At 45.0% G+C, this 20085-nt stretch overlaps 1 pseudogene; it reads left to right on the top strand.

Moving 5' to 3' along the window:
- The first annotated feature begins 1755 nt into the window (after positions 1 to 1755).
- On the top strand, positions 1756 to 18679 carry LOC144253617 (protein FAM136A pseudogene; annotated as a pseudogene).
- The last annotated feature ends 1406 nt before the right edge of the window (positions 18680 to 20085 follow it).

Raw genomic sequence — 20085 nt, 5'->3', positions numbered from 1 at the left:
TATTACCTCTATCTCCCTGTGTAATTGATCTTTTGCTTCCTGGATTTGTTTATGTAATTCCTTGTCAAAGTGATCTTTCATTGTCTGATTTTGCTGTCTCATGTCTTCCTTGAGACTCCAGATCATCTGAAGCATGTATATCCTGAACTCTTTATCTGACATTCCATCTGTTGCAGCTATTACCTCTTCTAAAGTTGAGTTGACCTGCATTGCTTGTGGTCCTTTCTTTCCTTGTCTTTTCATACAGCTCACATTTCTTTCTGCTTGGTGAAACTGTTGTGTTTTTGAAATTTTCCCCCTATTTATTTATATTGCTCTTGTATAGTTGAAAAATCTCCCTTGCAGGGCGGGTAGTGGATGTGCTCCTCCTCTAATTGGTGTGATCTGTCTACCACGCTGGCGGGCCGCTAGGCCTGCTCTGCCGGTCAGTTGCAGGTCTGCCTACCCTGCGGGCACGGGTGGCGGCTCTGCTCTGCCCCCACTCCAATTGTGGTGACGTGACTACCACGCCCTCGGGTCTTTGGGCCTGATCCAGATGCGGGCGGTGGCTCTGCTTGGCCCCTACTCCAATTGGTGTGACGTGTCTACCACGCTGGCAGGCCTCTAGGTCTGTTCCGCCGGTGGGTCGCAGGTCTGCCTACCTTGGGGGCTCGGGCGGCAGGTCTGCTCGGCCCCCACTCCAAATGGGGCTACCTGACTGCCACTCCGGCGGGTCACTGGGCCTTTTCCGGACATGGGCAGCGGCTCTGCTCCACCCCCACTCCAACCAGTGTGATGTGTCTGCCTCGGTGCTACGTGTCCACCACGCTGGCAGGCCACCGGGCCTGTCCTGCCAGTGGGTCGCAGGTCTGCATACCTTGCAGGCTCGGGCAGTGGCTCTGCACGGCCCCTACTCCAAATGGGGTGACTTGACTACCACGCCATTGGGTCGCTGGTCCTGTTCCAGGCATGGGCAGCTGCTCTCTTCGGCCCCAGCTGCAGTTGGGGTGACGTGATACCACTCCGGCGGGTCGCTTGGCCTGTTCTGGCAGCTCCACTCTGCCCCTCTGGCCCCCACAGCACTCAGCAGGACCCGGACCGAGAAGCAGTTTCCGCAGGTTCCCCAGCCCTGGGCCAAAGCAGCTCCGGGAGCCTGAACCCAGCTGCTCCGAGCTCAGTACACGCTCTGCTAGGAGCAGGTTCCAAGAAGCAGTCTCCATGGGTTCCCCAGCTCTGGGCCAAAGCAGCACCAGGAGCCAGAACCTGGCCGCTCTGTGCTCGGTGCATGCCCTGCTAGGAGTAGGCTCCAAGAATCAGTCTCCTTGGGTTGCCCAGCCCTGGGCCAAAGCAGCTCTGGGAGCCAGAACCCGGCTGCTCCAAGCTCTCCAAGCTCGGTGCACACTCTGCTGGGAGCAGGCTCCAAGAAACAGTCTCCATGGGTTCCCCAGCCCTGGGCCAAAATAGTTCCGGGAGTCAGAACCCAGCCGCTTTGAGCTCGGTGCACGCTCCACTAGGAGCTGGCTCCCCGAAGCAGTCTCCACGGATTCCCCAGCCCTGGGCCAAAGCAGCTCCGGGAGCCAGAACCCGGCCGCTCAGAGCTCAGTGCACGCTTTGCGGGGAGCCAGCTCCAAGAAATAGTCTCGGCGGGTTCTCTAGCCCTGAGCCTGAGCGATCTGTCTGCGAGACGCAGGCAAATACCAGCCTGAAATCACCTGTTCCGTAGCTGAATGAGCTGAGATCAGTAGAAAACCGGGATGATTACATCAGCTCTCCAAGATGGCGGCCGATGGCCTCCTCCGTGTTCCGACCGATGTGGAGAACCGAACTGGACTGCTTCCCTCCTCCATCTCAAACCCAGAACTCAGCACTGAGCACAGCCATTACACCGCTGGCAGGAGCCCACAGAATCCGCATCGCTGCACCCCCGCGCCGGCACCTCGCCGCTTCCCAGCGTTGGCCGCAAACTCTAGCAGCGGGACGATCCGCCAATCAAGCAATGCGACCCTCCGTAAGGAGAAATCGCCCACGTCCGAGCCCCCAAAGCCGATCCTCGCGCGATGAAAATCCCTCCACTATATTCTGGAGCACCTCAATTTCACTGGAAATTCCCAACAAGACAGCCTTCAGCCGTTTCAACTCGTCATTCTCCCGCACAGTGACGTGGCACACGGGGTGATGCACTCCCTTCGCTGCCATCTTCCGAGTCCCACTTGTTGAGTTTTTATTCATTGATGCATCAGTTTATACAGTTCGTTGTGGTAGCTATCTCAGAAGCTGTAGTTTGGTTTTTATCTTTGTCTTCACCGGCACTGGGATGGACATAGGAATTCTGGCAATGATGGCTAAAAAAAAATTATGTAACATTCCAGCAGGCACTAAAAGAAAGCAATTTTGTAAGCAATTTAGTATCCTGAATAGAATTAGATATAATGAAAAGGAAACAAACAGATAAAGGCCTATAAACAAACAGAAAGTAAACAAACATATCTGTTAACCTCCTTTTTTTTCACATTTTAAAACAATCCTCAGCAGCTGTTTACCTAATTTAAATTAAACCATTTAAATCATGTGAATAATAAAAAAATATTTGGATCTATTTTTTCATGAGTGCTCCTCATATATTATATATAGACATATGCACATACAGACATACAACACAAAACACAAGTGTGCACACATAACACAATATATACAACACATAACATAATAGTAAAGGCCTTGTAGCTTTTCAAAGGTGAAATCTCCATTGCAAAGTTTAAAAACTCCACAGTCAAAAAATAGAACTGATCAAAAAAACATTAACCTAGGTCTGTATGAGCTCAAAAAACAAAATAGAAGTTCATGATGTGGGAAAGGGCAATAATAAAATAGATATTTAAAAATGTATCCTGGTTACCACCTGGGTTTGACTCTTCTTTTGATATCCCATCCTTCTTCCTATAACTTGCATATGGGTTTGACGGTATTCCCACAAAAAAGCCTCAAGGTTTTTTACATTTGAAATAGGCCTTAATGGTGTTTATTATTCATTAGCCTCAAGGAGTGGGAGAACCACTGTCGCATGTGTAAGAATAGCCAAACTGGAGTTCTGGATATCAGCTGTTATGGATTTGAGCCAAATCATCTTCTTTTTGGTCTGAAGAAATGGCTTTAGTTAATCTCTCTGGAATCCAAATCAGCTGCTGTTCTCCCTGTGGAAACACACAAATAGATCCCCGACTCCAGACAATCACTGGGGTCAGGACCTTTCCATTGTCCTGTTAGAATATCCTTCCAAAGTACCTTGGCTTATGTACATTTTTTGGACACATATGCCTTTCCACAGCACTAAGCTCTGATGAATACAAATTTTAAAAGTTTAGAGTAAAAAGGGTTATTTTAAGTTTATCTTTGGGGGATATATACCCCTTCCCAATTCCCCCTTTTTGCTTTAATAAGTATATTTTACTAGTTTGATGAGCTCTTTCAACTATGCCTTGTCCCTGTGGATTGTATGGGATTCCTGTTATATGAGTAATGCCAAATGATGAGGAAAATTGTTTAAAAGAGGTAGAAGAATAGCCAGGACCATTATCTGTTTTTAACTGTTTTGGAATGCCCACAGTGGCAAATTTTTGTAAGCAATGAGCTATAATATCTTTAGTTTTTTCTCTGGCATGAAGGGAGCCCATCAAAAATCCAGAAGAAGTACCAACTGTAACATGCAAATATTTTAATTTTCCAAATTCTGGCAAGTGTGTGACGTCCATCTGCCAAATATGGTTAGGTATCAGTCCTCTAGGATTGACTCCAAGATTAACTTGTGGTAAAAAGGTCACACAATTTTGACATTGTTTTATTATTTGTCTAGCTTGTTCCTTAGTTATTTTAAAATGCTTTTGTAAAGTATTAGCATTGACATGGAACCTTTTATGAAAATTTGTAGCTTCTTCTAGTGTAGAGAAAATATGTATGTCATGTGTAGTTTTATCTGCTAAATCATTGCCCAAACTAAGGGCTCCAGGCAATCCTGTATGTGCCCTGATATGTCCTATAAAGAATGGATCTTTTCTGTCCCAGATTAGACTTTGTATAGTGGAAAACAAAGAGAAAACAGTAGAGGAAGGGGAAATCCTACCAGCATATTCAAGGGATACATTAGCATTAACTATATATTGACTATCAGAAAATAAATTAAATACAGAATCTTTAAACATCACAAAAGCTTGTAATACTGCATTAAGCTCTACCTTTTGAGCTGATTGTTTGGGTACTAAAAATGTAAAAGTTTGATCAGGTGTAACTATTGCTGCTGTACCATTATTTGACCCACCAGTGAATATATTTGGAGCATTCATGATAGGTGTTTTTCTTGTCATTTTTGGAAAAACTACAGGATGCTTAGACCAAAAAGACAACAAAGGATTAGATGGTAAGTGGTTATCAAATGAAACATTAGATTTGCACATGATTATTGCCCAAGTATTTAACTCATTAGCTAACTCATCAATTTGATCCATAGTATATGGAGTAATATTCTATTGGGAGAAATTCCAAACACACCCTTTGTTGCTTTTATTCCTTTGAGTATTAATTGTCCTACAGCCTCAGGATACCTAGTAAGAATAGTGTTAAGAGAATAATATAAATGTATCCACAGTAATGGACCTTCTTGCCAAAATACTCTAGTAGGAATATTTTTTGTTGGTAGTACAATAAATAATAAAGGCAAACTTATATCAATTCTATCCAAATGCATATTTTCCATATATGTTTCAATGATTTTTAATGTCTTTCTTGCTTCAGGCGTTAACATGTGGGGTAAATTTGGATCTGATGGACCTTTTAGGATATCATATATAGGTCCCAACTCTCCTGTTGGTATGCCTAGATAAGGCCTTATCCAATTTATGTCTCCTAATAACTTTTGAAAGTCATTAAGTGATTTGAGTTGATCTACTCGTATTTGAATTTTTGGTGGACGGACCATGGTTGAGGATAATAGAACTCCTAAATAATTAATTGGAAAATTTAATTGTACTTTATCTATTGCTATCTCTAGATTATAATTTTTTAATAAATTTGTGTGTCATAACATTCCAGCAATGTGTTTTTATCTTTGTGTGCTAATAATACATTGTCCATATAGTGAAATATTTGTAGTTCAGGTTTTGATTTCTAAGTGGCTGGATTGCTTTATTAACATAAATTTGACACATAGTTGGGCTGTTAGCCATCCCTTGAGGGAGCACTTTCCATTCATATCTCTGATCAGGACCTTCATGATTCAGTGCAGGGATAATAAATGCAAAATGTGAACTATCCTCAGGATGAATTCGAATTGAAAAATACCAATCTTTAATATTTATAACTAAAACATACCAGGTTTTTGGCAAAGCAGACAATTGGGGAATCCCTGATTGAGCAGGTCCCATAATAGCCATCTCATTATTAATGGCTCTTAAATCTCGCAATAATCTCCATATCCCAGATTTCTTTTTGATGACAAAGTGGGAGTATTATGGGGAGATACGGAAGGTTGTATATGTCCCTCCGCTAATTGTTGTTTGACCAGGTCATGGGCTGCTTGTATCTTATCTTTAGTCAGGGGCCACTGAGGAACCCATAGTGGTCTTTCTGATTTCCATGTAATTTTTATTGTCTCAGTGACCCTGAAAACCCAATCCATGTCTGTCTATTCCTTGATCTATTTGTATTGGTGCTGCTATACTTTGTCCTTTTTCTCCTAATCCTTTTCCTTTCCTAAAACCTTTTCTAGCCATAATAGTGGGCGCATTTGGATTAATGTTATTTGTTAATGTTAGTCCTATTTGATCTAGGACATCTTGTCCCCATAAATTTATAGTAAGATGATCCAATACATATGGCTGCATAGTTCCTTCACATCCTTAAGGATCCTTCCAATCTAATACCATTGCACTTCTATGGGGACTAGTTACCACTCCTAGGCCTCGAAGCATTTGAGTGGCTTGTTGTAATGGCCAATGTTTTGGCCATTGTTGATTAGAGATGATGCTAAGGTCTGCACCTGTATCCAGTAGCCCATTAAATTCATGTCCTTCAATATTTACTTTTAGCTTTGGGCCAGAATCTAAATTTAAAGAAAGCATAGCCCAATCTACACCTGTGGAGCCTAATCCCCTGGAACCTCTTTCTATAGTACGGCTGGAAAATTTATCATGTAGGCTGGGTATTATTAGTAACTGTGCTATTCTATCTCCTGATGAAATTACTGATATACCTCTTGGAGAACTGGCTATAATTTTTGTTTCATGTTCATAATGGGGATCTGCCGCGTCCCCTCGCCAGCAAAGGAAACACGACACAGGATTCTTCCTTCAGCAGTTTATTCAGGCCTTTGTTTAGACATGTCTTTTAGCTTGTTTCTTTCTCGAACTACTACTACTCCTACTGCTACCACTACTACTACTACTACTACTACTACTACTACTACTACTGCTGCTACGTGCCCCAGCCTTAATAAAGCAGATAAAGCCCCAATGCACAACTGCCACGTGGATCTTTCTCATAGGGTGTTTACAGCTACATGCCAACTCTCCCAAAATAAGGAGTTGTTTATCACAGGCCACGGCGCTTATCAGCGCCATCTTGTAATGGCAGCCACAGTACACAGAAACGGCACACCACAGTTCCCCCTTTTTTGTTTTACTAAGACAATACAGGCTAGAGTAGAGGTCCTATCCCACTGTGCAGAAGTGGCTGCATATGGTCCAGCCCTAAGGAGGCGCCTTCCCCAGATCTGGCTCCATATCAGCCGACGCCTATTTTCGTGGGGCGGGGCGTGGACGTCCAACCCGCATGCAATAGGACATGCTCACCTTGAGGTCCACTTCAAGGATCACTCAAGTGCAGTGCCTTGCCTCGCATCCTGTATCGTGATGATGGTAGACGAAGGGGGACAGCTGAGGCTGAACTGTGGCTGTTTAGAAATACAACGACAAACAAGTTGGCAGCACCCTGAAAGAAAGGCACGGACAGCAGAAAGGGGGAGTAATTCGGTCGTGACATCTGCCATTGTTAGATAAAGGCCAAGACGTTCCCGTGGAATCTCAGGCGGATAAACAGGAGGCCTAGTGAGCTGGCCACTTCGACATGCAGAACAAAGAATTGGGGGCTGGGCCCCCGGGGGCCCGGGAAGGCCTGCTATCAGCAAGTTCCCCTCTTTTGTTTATTGCATGTCAAAGGGAATCAAGTAGCCTCTGTCTTAGGTCGTCCACCGCCCCTGCACTGCTTACCCGTCTCTGGGGAGGCCCCATTCCCCTGTCTTAGGTTGCAGTGCAAGCGTGGAAGTTGCCTGTCACTGGGTACTACAAGATCAGCTCAGCGTGTTGTGGCCAACAGGACATTGTTATGGTAACCGCCTCCATAAACAGGACCCATGACCATCACCATCAAATGGCAGGTGTAGATGAACCATAAGATTAGTTAGTAAAGATCCTAGTGCAGAAAGGCAGGGAGGAGAGGTATGCACAGAGGAAAGATATAGTAGAAGTTCCAGCATTAGAAGAGTGACAAAAGAAGGACATGTTGATCCCAGTGCAATGTTATAATAACTTGGGGTGCAACGACCATGTCAAAGGTTTACTGTTTAAGATGCGCAAGCCAGACCTGTGGCGAGTTGCCATTTTCTAAAGCAGCAAGAGTTTGTATGATCATAGCCTTATCGTGAGCACTGCGGGCCTTGAGGCGACAGAGAAACCACAAACAGAGAAACATACCAAAGCAACACATTGCACCAAAAATGCCTACTCCCACCCACTCCTTAAAAAAGGAAAAAGCAGAAGAAATCCAACGGGTGAATTGTCCCAAAGTCACTGGTATGACACGGGTGTTGTTCAAAACAGCTATCTGAGTCAGTTGAGACTGGATCATCTCTTCCGCTGTCATGGACCAATTTCCGGCCAAATAAGCACCGATGATGCGGGAAGCATTCCTGGAATTATTAAATCTGACAGAGGTTATGCACAAATGTTCCCGTTGGCAACGCAACCCAAAAGCACCAGGTCAGACAATTCTTCTACCTGAGCCTGAAGTAAATCTATTCTTTGGTTGGCAGCTAAAATCCCTGACAAAATATGTTGATTAATTTTACTTTGAGATTTGAGTATGTTGGAAGTTTGTTGAATAACCTGATTAATAGTGGCAGCAGTTTGGACCTGATTAAGAGCCTGTTTGCATTCAGCAAGCTGTTCCTTAATCTTCACTTTATCAGTTAAAAGAGCATCCTTTACCAATCTCCATAGAGAGAAAGTAGCAATCGGGACTCTATCTGGACCCTGGTCCCTCAACAACTTTTGGAGATCCTGCTTTACCAAATCCCAATCACTGTTATTAAGAAAGCCTCCTGTTAGAAACCAAGGACAAGCCTGGGCTATAGCTTCAACGAATTCAGTTGCTGTCTTGGTTTTTATTCCTGTTCCTAGTTTGCTTAACAGTTCTTTAACTTCGTTGGCCAGACGAAGTTTCACTTTGAGTTACCCATGGTACATACCCTGTCTCTTTAAATTATCTTTATACCAATCCTCCCCCTTCTCCCTTAGAAGGTGAGCCTTGTCCGCTTACCTCTGCTTTCCGAATCTCGGTAAGGACCTCCAGATGCCAAGTCCCGCTAACGGAAACCGAGTCCGGCGAGAGACGTCGAGGTTAAAAAATAAAAAAAAATCACAGGACACCAAGGTTCTTTATCCAGGAGGAGGCATGTGTGCCTTTTTTTTTTTTAATTTTCTTTTTATACTTTGGAACAATTTTTGAAAACCTTAGAATCTATAAACAAATTATCATATTTTGATAAGAAATATCAATGAAAATAAAGTTAAAACCTTTAGATATTTTGGAGAAATAATTATAATAATTTATCATTTTATGAGTTTGAACAATAACCTTGAGAATTAGAAATTACTTGATTGTATTTTTACTTAAAAGCAAATTTATAGTAAACACATTTATCTCAAATATCTGGAACTGAAAAGGCAGAGTATCTGATAAATGTAAATATAAAACATAAATTATGGGTTTCCTGTTGAAGAAAACAATTAGGCAAATATATATTAACTAATCAATTAGGCATGTGCTAATTAATTTATAGATTAACAAATATAGGTTATCTAAATATCTAAAATATATATATATTAAGAATAAGAACATAACTTATAATTGTATTAACTTTATGTAACCACGTGGTCTTAAAATATTTGGATCCATTTAAATTTATTTTTAACTAGGAGTGCACTCTTCTATGTGATGTCACTTGATGTAACTGAAATAAGATCCTTGAGTATACATTTTTATTTTTATAGTTAGCAATGAAAATAAGGATTTTTTGGTCATCACAGGAACTTTGCCGGCTTGTTCCTGTGGCGAGCAAATGCATCCTCATAACCTTCAAAATTAAAAGTAAAATATAAAGAAGCATATTTGATATCTCTCATCAATAGAACATTATTTAGTAACACAACTATAGAGAAAAAGTCAGGTTATTTAACTTAGAACTAGCTTAAATTTAGGACTGTAACATAGAAACCTGTGGAATTAAATTTTGTCTGAAAAAGATATCTTTTGTTAGCATTTACAGGTAGGCATTTTTTTAAAAAATACAGGCTCTGAGCAGCTCCGGTAGAAATCTGAAACACAGCAGTACAGGTTAGTGGCTGGAAAGCGGGACTAGAAGTCCTGTCTGAGTGACTGTGGAAGAGCCAATGAGAATGAAAAGTCCTCCCGGAGCCTTGGACTCCTCCCACGTACAGGGGCAGAGCAATGGGTGGATCTATGGGTGGAACATCAGGTATAGAGCCCTCCTCTAGGCTCTCAACTTCCTCCCCAGAACTGGATTTATTACCCTTCTCACAGCAGGCTTTTACATCTGTTGTTTCCCGTTTTTTCTTTCTTATCTTAGTCTTACGTAATTGTTGTAATAACTTGTCCAATTCCTCAGAACTGTCCGAGCTACTTGTGTCCTTGGGAGTTTTTAACTCAGTCAAGTCTGGATAGAGCCTTCTCCTCTGTTTAACTTCAGACTCCCTTGTCTGTTCACCACTTTTACTCCTAATACTTTTTGCTACTTCGCTATGTGACCCCTCCGATTTTTCTTCATGCAATTGCTCAAGAACGGCCTGACCCTCACTCACAGCTTCTTGGCATTTACCATCTGTTATACATCCTCTAATTAACTTCCAAAGTAGTATAACACCATCCTTCAAGATACCCTGCTCACAAGCGAAATCCAGGTCCTTCCCTAATTTGTCCCAGCTGGGAATCGTCAGACTCCCTGAAAAAACAAACCAAAGAGCTACAGAGTCAGTCTCTTCTAAAAACCTCTGTAATGTGCTCTGCTTCACTTTAAGTTCCTTAGAACGCAGCAGCCCATCCAAGGCCAGCAAAATTGGGCTTGAGGAGTTAACACCCATAATGTTTTCAAAACTATGAAGAAAGTGAAAGTACAAAGCCCCGCTCTCTCTTTATCTACAGAGGAGCGTCCCGTTTAATTATTTTTCCGCTCTCTCTTCATTTACCGAGGAGCGTTTTATATTATTATTTTTTCCTCGCTCTCTCTTTATCTACAGAGGAGCGTCCTATTTCATTATTTTTTTCCCGCTCTCTCTTTATCTACAGAGGAGCGTCCTGCTTTCATTTGCGGATTCCTACTTACCCGGGAATTTATTATTTTTTCCCCCGCTCTCTCTTTATCTACAGAGGAGCTGCCCCGCTTTAATCTCGGCGGATCCCACTCACCTGGGATTTATTCCCGCTCTCTCTTTATTTACAGAGGAGCTGCCCCGCTTTAATCGCGGATCCCACTTATTTGGGACTTATTCCCGCTCTCTCTTTATTTACAGAGGAGCTGCCCCGCTTTAATTGCGGATCCCATTTACCTGAGACTTATTCCTGCTCTCTCTTTATTTACCGAGGAGCGCCCCGCTTTCATTTGCAGATTCCCACTTACCTGGGAATTTACTGGTGTACCACCCCTGACTGCTGAAGGTTCTGGATCCTGGGTTCGAGGAGGTGTCGCCGTCCGGGCCACCAACTGCCGCGTCCCCTCGCCAGCAAAGGAAACACGACACAGGATTCTTCCTTCAGCAGTTTATTCAGGCCTTTGTTTAGACATGTCTTTTAGCTTGTTTCTCTCTCGAACTACTACTACTCCTACTGCTACCACTACTACTACTACTACTACTACTACTACTGCTACGTGCCCCAGCCTTAATAAAGCAGATAAAGCCCCAATGCACAACTGCCACGTGGATCTTTCTCATAGGGTGTTTTACAGCTACGGGCCAACTCTTCCAAAATAAGGAGTTGTTTATCACAGGCCACGGCGCTTATCAGCGCCATCTTGTAATGGCGGCCACAGTACACAGAAATGGCTCACCACAGGGATCAATTACCCCAGGACTTATCATAAGTTCTTTTAGAGTAGAAGAACTGCATCCTAATAATAAGCCTAGTGTTCCTTTGGGAAGAGGTCCTTTTACCCCTGTGGGAATGATTTGAACTCCCATCTCTGGAGTTAGTACTGCTCTGGTGGAGGCGCAGATGTCCAACCCTGCGCTTCCTCTGGTTTGTCTGATGAGAGATCTAATGGATAATGTGTCCTGGGAACTACCCTGATGATGTTGCTGGGTTCCTCCAGTGTGGTTGTGGGCCTCTGAGCATTGGGCCCTCTTGTCCGTTTTTTGGTGACAGAGTCCAATGTTTTTCTCCATGATATCATGGGTAAACACTTGGTCCTTGTCCATTTTTTGATAATGGAGTACCCTCTATGGTGGTTTGAGAATGGCATTCATTAGCCTAATGTCTCCCTCTATGGCATCGTGGGCAAATACCCGGTACTCTACCCCTTTGATACCTAGTTTTGTTAAACCCTCCTCTTATGGGGCAACTCCTTTTAAAATGTCTTATTTGTTCACAATTGTAGCATGTTTTTGGCCTGGCATCTAAAGCCTGTTGTACTGCAGCTGCCAAGACTTGCCCCTGTTCATTAATGTCTCTACATAATTTAATATATGTTTTTAAATATTCATGTTTCCATGGTCTAATGGCCTCTTTGCACCATTGATTTGCTTGCTCATAGGCTAGCTATTTAATTAATGGCATTGCTTGTTCTGTATCCCCCAAACTCTGGTAGCTGTTTGAATAAGCCTATCTACAAATTTATCGAAGGTGAATTAGCTTAGCTCTTTGTATTACCTTAGATAATTGACCTTGTAAATTACCATGCCCCTGTAAAGTTTTCCATGCCCTAATTGCAGCTGAAGCAATTTGTGAGTATATGACAGGATCATATCCAACTTGTTGCAGCTGACCCTCAAAAGGTCCTTCTCCTACTAACATATCTAGATTTCTCTGAGGATAACCGGCTGCTGCATTTCGCCTAGCCGTCTCCGTGCAAAATTCCTGATTGGCAACCTTCCATAACAGGTATTGCCCTCCATTTAGCACAGCTTTACACATGCTAGCCCAATCTGCTGGCGTCATGTCCAAGTTGTTAATGGATTCAACCATACTTACAGTGAAGGGTGCTTGGGGACCATAGGTTGTTACAGCCTCTTTCAGCTGCTTCACTGTTTTGAAATCTAATGCATGGTGAATTTGCTGCCCTCATGACTGCTCAAATACAGGGCATGCTAATTTTGAGGTCCTGTCTCAGGATCCCATCTATCAACTATGGGGGTTGGGGGCCACCAGCATATGTTGTCCCCATAGGTGGAGCTGTTGGCTGGTGATAGAAGGGTGTTAGTAGCAGCCTCCCATTGTAATTTCTCTCCTGATGACTTTTTCTGCTCTAAACTTTCTTTCCCTTTCTGACTATCTCGAGAGGCCTCCTCTTTTTCCTGATCTAATATGTCTTCTACCATAATCTGAACCGAAAGCTTTGGACTAGGCAAACAAAATCATATCATTATCCACCATGGCAATGTGTCAACTGGCAAAGTTTCTGGGTTTTTCTTTTTCCTCTTCCTTAAGTCTTCACCATGATTGTCCCAGTGTGATATATTCAACAACTCCTCCTTAAAAAGCCATGGGCTACATTTTTGTATTATATCAACATATGCCCTGACTGTTCTTGGTTTTACTGGGGTGCCTCTTTCCTCTAACAATTTACTTAAATTCTTTTGGTTTGTATTTTCTAATTTTTGACCACATATTTCTGCTACAAGGATAACACTACCCAACAAGATAACACAAAACATCTCTATCTCTTCCTCAGGGCTGAACAACTTCAAACCCTGAGCCAACCACTTTCCCCAGTTTGCCTGAGAAAGTTCTAGGGACAGGCAACTTGAAATAAAAACAAAATAAATCAAAACAAGAACACATTGTTTTTTGAAATGGTCACCCATTCTCTTGCCCTCCCTCAGGGGCGAGCAATTTCACTTACCCCCAAGCTTTAGGCATTCCCTGCATGGGCCATCAAATACTGCAGTCTGGCTGGGCACAAAATAACTGAGCTGCCACGAGGCACTTGTAGGTTCAAACAGAAACTCCTTTATTCCCTGAAACTCACCAGCACTCCATGCGCACTCCCAGGGAACTCTCTCACCTCTCCATGGGGCTCCGCGTGAACTCAACGGGAACTCCAAAGTTGCAGGCAACCGAGGCAGCAGGAGCCGCCCTATTCCCAGAGCCACCCAATTACCGGACAGCAGGGTCCATATACAACTCAATACACAGCCCGTTTCAATCCAGCATCATCCAGTTACAGCAATTATAATTTAATTATCATCATCTTAATGGCTTGCTGGCGTCACCTCTTAACTACTCCTTCTGGTGCCATCCTGACTAAGCTGTGGCTCTCAACAACACAGTAGAACAGAGACCTAGCTTTCTTGGAAGGCCACTTGGGATCCTGCCCAGCTGCTCCTTAGAGACCAATCATCCCTCATTCAAGGAACATACACACGCACATACACTCGGGCATATACATATGCACACACATACTCAGGCATACACAAACACAGCATGGTGGCTAGATACCAAGCTTATTCCCAGCTTCTCCTACTTACAAGTCTTGTTCTTCTAGTTACAAGACCTTTATAAGGACTTTGCTTTAGGAGTTCATTTAATCTGAAGAATAGCAAGGATTCTCTCATTTTTGGAGAGATGGAGATTACAGGTGCAGGTGGAGGTGGGTGAAAGGCCCCCTCGCCTGCAAGCATGACCCACTGGCCTTGAGATATTTCCACACTGTGATGGGGATTTGAACTTCTACCAAGAGGATAATACTGATGATAATTGAAGGTATCAACTACAAAATTCTTCATTCTACTGCATTAACACAAGTGGGGACTTTCCTCTAACATTGTCATCTCCTCTCCTTCTTACTAATGCATTAGTCCTTATCGACTCTGGGTGTGTGGTGATTATGACTGGGTTCCTGTTGTTGGGACCCATCCATTAGCACAGTAGCTCTTTTTCCACTGTGGGCCCATCAGCTCTGACTTCCCCCATCAGCATCTCAGCACTTTGTTTGCCTTTAGTGCAGAGCAAAGTGGAAAGGACAGCCAGAAGACGCAGGTTGTGGGCTTGATTCTGCCCTCACATTATGTCCTTGGACAAGGCATGTACAGCTTCTGAGCTTCACATGTTTTATGGTTAAAGTGAGGATTATGGTATTTGAGCTAAGGTCTCTTCCTCTTTCAACATCTGAAGTCTTCCAGTATTTTTGGCCATCCCAGATGAGCATGAAACTCCTGCTCACCCATGACACAGTGGGCCCACCAACCCATCATCCTGACCCAATGCTCAGAGAGCTGGTGTAACACAGCTTCTTGGGCCTTCTCTGAAAAACTGGTGATCACAATGGAGACCAGGGTAGTGACCAGGCCAGGGAGAGACAAGAACACTGTTGGGAGAGCGGTGTTAGAAACAGCTCTGTAGTCCTGGGGGTTTGACCCCAAGGGTCATCACAGAAATGCTGATTTGGAGGCAATTGCAGGTCATTAAGTCAGCTTTGTCCCTACCCCCTCCCCAGCCCCCTGCCCCCACTTAGCATAAAATACCCAAGGAGGCAGGTTGAGCTGGAAGACATGGGTCCTCAGCCCCTTCCTCCCAGTGGGCCAAGTATCTTTGCACCCCACCCAGACCACACCATGTCCTCTCACAGCCCCTGGCTTCGTACCTAGCCCTGGACACCATGGAGGGAGCAGAGGTGGGACAGGACGAGAAGCAGTGCAGCAACTGCAGCTCCCACACCACAGGCTTCCTCCTGAGGCTGCAGAGGCTTCCGCCATTTTTCTCTTGTACTTTCACACCTTCTATTTACCCGTTTGTTACACGTTATGTGGGTTTTGTTCATGGGCGTCTCAACATGTCCCAGGAAGTCTGTGGTCTACAGGTGATATCAGCCCGTCTCCCACAACCGTCTCAAACCATGAAACAGAACTTGTTTCTTGTCAACTTACTTGTGTGCGAGGCCACACTTCCTGTCATCTCTGCCACAGCCACTGCCTGCCTTGCCTCCTTCATCTGTAGTCTAGCTAGTCACAGAATATTATGGCACCCACAGGACAGAGTTAAAGTGGGGCCACTCTCCCCTCCTCTGTTCTTGGGATGGTGCTCAGGATGGGTCAGGGGGCAGGCTTGGACAGAGAGGGAGCTTACTGTGGAGAGACAGTTCACTGGGCTGGGGTCAGGCTCTGCAGACTCCACCTCAGGCTGGTGCTGGCCTGGGGTGCAGCGAGGGTCTTCTCCTGGGTGTCTGCAAAGTCCCAGCAGGGCCTCGCTCAGGAGGGAGCAGCAGGAGCACCCTGGCTCCCTGGGGGTGAGCAAGGACCACACAGTGGCAGCATGTTCTTCTGCCTCTACCTGGCCCCTGAGCTGAGCTCTGAGAGCCGAAACTGCTGTCATTTTCATTTTTTAGGTTAACTGTTTATTTTGAAGCAATTCCAACTAGAAATTCATAAGAAAAATTATTTCAAAATTGGGGACATCCACAACGATTGTGTGTGAATATAGACAGAGAGGCATGGCCCTGTGTGTAGGTATTAATCATTTCTTCACAGTTAAGAGGAGGTTGGGGAGAGCAGGGTCAGCTCCTGTTAAGGTCTGTAAATAAGTCAAAAATAACACCTGGTATTTTGCCAGAGAAGTGTTAGAGTTCTTAAACAAGTCTGGATGGTGCCTGGCAAAATGTCAGAGGGAGTGGTTTGAGAAGTAACAAAAGCGAACCATTAAGTGTGGAGGTTCCTTACTGGTTGACTGATGTATCTAGTTTATGCTAATTAAGATAAGCTGTGCAAAATGTATAAATAGCTCTGTTGCCCTACAATAAAGGGCTCCCATTCCTGCTGTATCAACGTGCACAAGTTATTCGTGTCCCCCCCCCCCCCTGTTATTTTGCTGCAGGCGGACTGCGGCAAGCTCCTCTGCTTCCAGAAGCAGGACTAAGTTAATAGTAGTGAGGCAGAAGCTCTTACAACACAGAGACAACGAAAACCAGGCATCAATGACAAGGGATTCACCCAAATTTCTGAAAGACAGAGAGACGCGAGGATGCATGGGGCAGAGCCTCCACATCTACCTGTGCCCAGAGAGGCTGGAGCTGAGGTGGACACAAGGGGGTTTGTGGGGGCTGGTGGCTGAAAGTGGATCCCACGACCCTCCCTCCTTCCAAGTCAGGACCCCACACTTCTCAGCATCTCTAAGGTAGACATTAGGGGGTTCTGCTCTGAAGGCGAGAACACCTCCGGAGACCCCATGATTCTGATAGTTCTTAAGACTTGTCCTGGTGACCACATCCTAATCCTGGCACCTGTGGCCATGTTTCATGGCATGGCAAGGAGCAGTTAAGGGGCTGATAAGTGACCTGGAGGCGGGAAATAACGCTGGACTGGGCAGAGAGACCAGGGCATTCCCAGGGTCCTTAGAGATGGGAGCTTCCTATTCCACATAGGCCAAGGGCACTCTCACCAGAGGTTGAAGTATGAAGCGCACCAGAGCTACCTTTAATTTTAGGAAGGAACACAGAGGTGTGGAGATGAGGGAGAGTCCTCCATATTTTTTATTAGGGATTTGATTTTATCCAAAATGGAAGCATAAATGGATATTTAAAATATTTGTTACTAAGTTGCTCATTCTCAGACAAATATTGCTTTCACCTGTTGAATCTTATGATGCTATCAGTTTCAAAGCAAGAAATTCCAGTTATTCTAAAAATAAAAAGGTTGACCACACATGGAAGACCACATTAAGAACTGCAAACAAATTCATGTGACACCTTCAGCCAGGAAATAATAGCACAGTAGGCTTCTGGGGTGTGAGTGGAGGGCAGGTGTTGGAGGGCCAGGGGAGCAGGGCACGCTGCTTGGCTCCGCGCTGACCACGGATGTGGCCTGTGGAGAACTGGGGTAGGACTTCTGTGAGAGGCTCTGAGTTTGCAGCCCCTGGTGGACACCGCTAGGAGTTTAGCCCAGCGTCCAGGCAGCCTGCATTTCACTAGCTAGAGCAGCCAGACAGCACAACATCAAGGATCCCTGGCTCCTGATTGGCTCCCAGAGCCCCGAGGTTGTTGCAGAGGTGGCAGGTGGATGGAGAAAGGGACAAGCAAGACTTCGGCTTCAGAAATACACTCTTAATTCTAAATGGTTTCCCTCACTGTTGCTGTCAAACTAACCCTTTCAACAAAAACTGCTCTTCATACTCCTGTTTATTCTAAGGAAATGCCACTGGGACCAGAAAGCAGAATCCATAGCCGCCCACAGGTGTCCTCCACGTCGGGTAACCGGGGGCTGCGGGGCGCCCTCTTCCCCACTCAGCATCTCGCCGCTCACCCTCAGGCCCCCAGTAGTGGGCTGGGGGAGGGCAAGGCCGCTGCGCACTGTCTCCCAGCCCCCTCCTTTCTGCCCTCTCCTGGGCCCTGCCAGCTTAGCCTCTCGGTACCCAGCCCCATGAGCGCCAAGCCAGGCCTGTCTGGGGTCAGAATCAATGAAACCCTCGGCATGAACGCAGGAGCGGATCCCTGGAGGAAATACTGGGGGGTGAAGGCGGCAAATTAAAAATGTGGCTCTGGAATCCTGAATGGAAGTCCCTTTTTTTGTCCTGATACGACCCCTGGCCTGCTGTTGGACTGCAGTGAGAATGATAAACCCGTAGGCAGGAGAGGACACGGGCCCTCGCTGCCTGCTCTCTCTATCCTTGGTTGAAAGCAGCGAGCTTCACAGTTAAAAGCATCAAGCTGGGAGCGTGCGCAGAGTCCATGGGGGCGCCGGCCCAGCGCAGCGCGGGGTCGCCAGGGCAGACGTCCAGCAGCTCCAGGTGCAGGAGGCAGCGGACTCTGTGGTGAAGAGTGTGGAGATGGAGAACATCCGCGAGAGGCAGGGCCTCAAGTTCCTGCTGCTGTGAGGACAGCCAGGCTACGTCACAGCACGGCACCAGGGCACTGAGTCCTGCCATGCACCTCCGGCCCAAGCCCAGGCCTTGGTGACCACTGAGCTCGAGAATTCCAGGACCGCCTGACCCCCTGTACCATGCACCGCAACGACACAGCCAAGATTCAATAGATGCTCGGAGTAAGGAGCTTTAGGTGAAGTGGCTGCTGGACAGTTGTATGACCAAGGGTGTGGATGACCACGTGCACCTCATCCCAACTGTGACCGACAAGATGAAAGAGTCTCTCTCTCATCCATTGGGAAATAAAAGTCCTTGCCAGTGGCCAGTGGCTGAGAGCAGGAATCTATTTTAAAAGAGGAATGGGAATTTTAGTCTCTGAAGCAAAGTTTATGAATGAAGAAGCCAAGGATGGCAGCAAGTTTAAGGCACATATTACTCTGGACACTGGTTCCTTTATGTTTTGATCCAAGAAAGTGAAATGGAAAAAAAAAATAGTGCTAAAATTTGAGTAAAGAACAGCAGGGCCTTTTAGAGCCTAAATTTCATGTGGCCAGTTTTTGTCCTGTCAGTAGGGAACTCCCTTGTACCAACCCAGAGTTCTCCAAGGTACCAATTCCTACAACATAGGCACCTACAGGATGGCGGGCTCTTCCAGGATGGCGGGCTCTTCCAGCCTGCCAGGGTCCTGTGGAGTTGGAGGAGAGGAGCTTCTGCTTGTTGCCAACCTCCTGTATACCTGAGGTATCATCATACCATATTCCATAAACTGTAAACAACATCCAGGAGATCACTAATCCTGAAGGGGGAAAAGGTTTCCAGGTCTTTGTTTTGTTTTTTATATACAAGGCATGAAGTGGATTGAAGAAGTGAATTTGAGAGGGGAGTAGTTTGAATAAGAACTTGGAAAGCTTCCTTGTGTATATTCTTTATGGCCATCAAGATATGGATTTCTTGGGGCTGGGTTGTAGCTCAGTGTTAGAGTGCTTGCTTCGCATGCATGGGGCACTAGGTTCGATCCTCAGCACCACATAAAAATCAATAAATAAAAATAAAGATATTGTGTCCATCTACAGCTAAAAAAACTGAAAAAAAAAGATATGGATTTCTTGAAATTCTTATTGCATCTCTCAGCTGGGAGATCACTGCAAAAACATGAGAGGCAATGTCACATTAAGTATGGAAAGCAGGGCTTCCTCCACCAGCATACCAGCCCTGAGGCTTTCTGCAGCAAAGTGACAGGATAATCATTCTTCTTTGAAGAGAAAGGAATTTTGATTGTGATACCTATACCAGTATCTGGAAATAAACAGTAAAATAGTGAAAGTTCACTAGCTAAGAGAGTTGTAATGCACTGTCCTTGGAAGAGAAAAAAAAATTGTTTTCATAGAACAGAATGGAACAGAAGCCTAAATCCAGCATTGCTAACTCAGTTCCCTGAATGAACAGAGCCTTATTAAGATAATATCTGGGCAACAGGAAGGTTACAAAGTAAACAGCTTGGGCTAGGACAAGCTCCAACACTACCCTCCCTCTGAGAGCAAATGAAGGGCACCCCACACAGAACCCTTTATCAAACACCATTTTTGCCTGGGGCCTTTGCACAGTGCAATGTTCCTGCCCCAGCCTGGTACCTTATCTTCTGGATAAGGAGCTCCTTGTCTTTTAATCAGTTTATTACTTGAAATGATGATGTAGCCTGTCTGTGTGCACTGTCAAGGCCATGATATATTTTCCTAGTGGTTTGGTTTTACAATAAAT

This window comes from Urocitellus parryii, chromosome 3, assembly GCF_045843805.1.
Source record: "Urocitellus parryii isolate mUroPar1 chromosome 3, mUroPar1.hap1, whole genome shotgun sequence".
Taxonomy (NCBI): Eukaryota; Metazoa; Chordata; class Mammalia; order Rodentia; family Sciuridae; genus Urocitellus; species Urocitellus parryii.
This window is presented reverse-complemented; position numbering and strand designations above follow the sequence as displayed.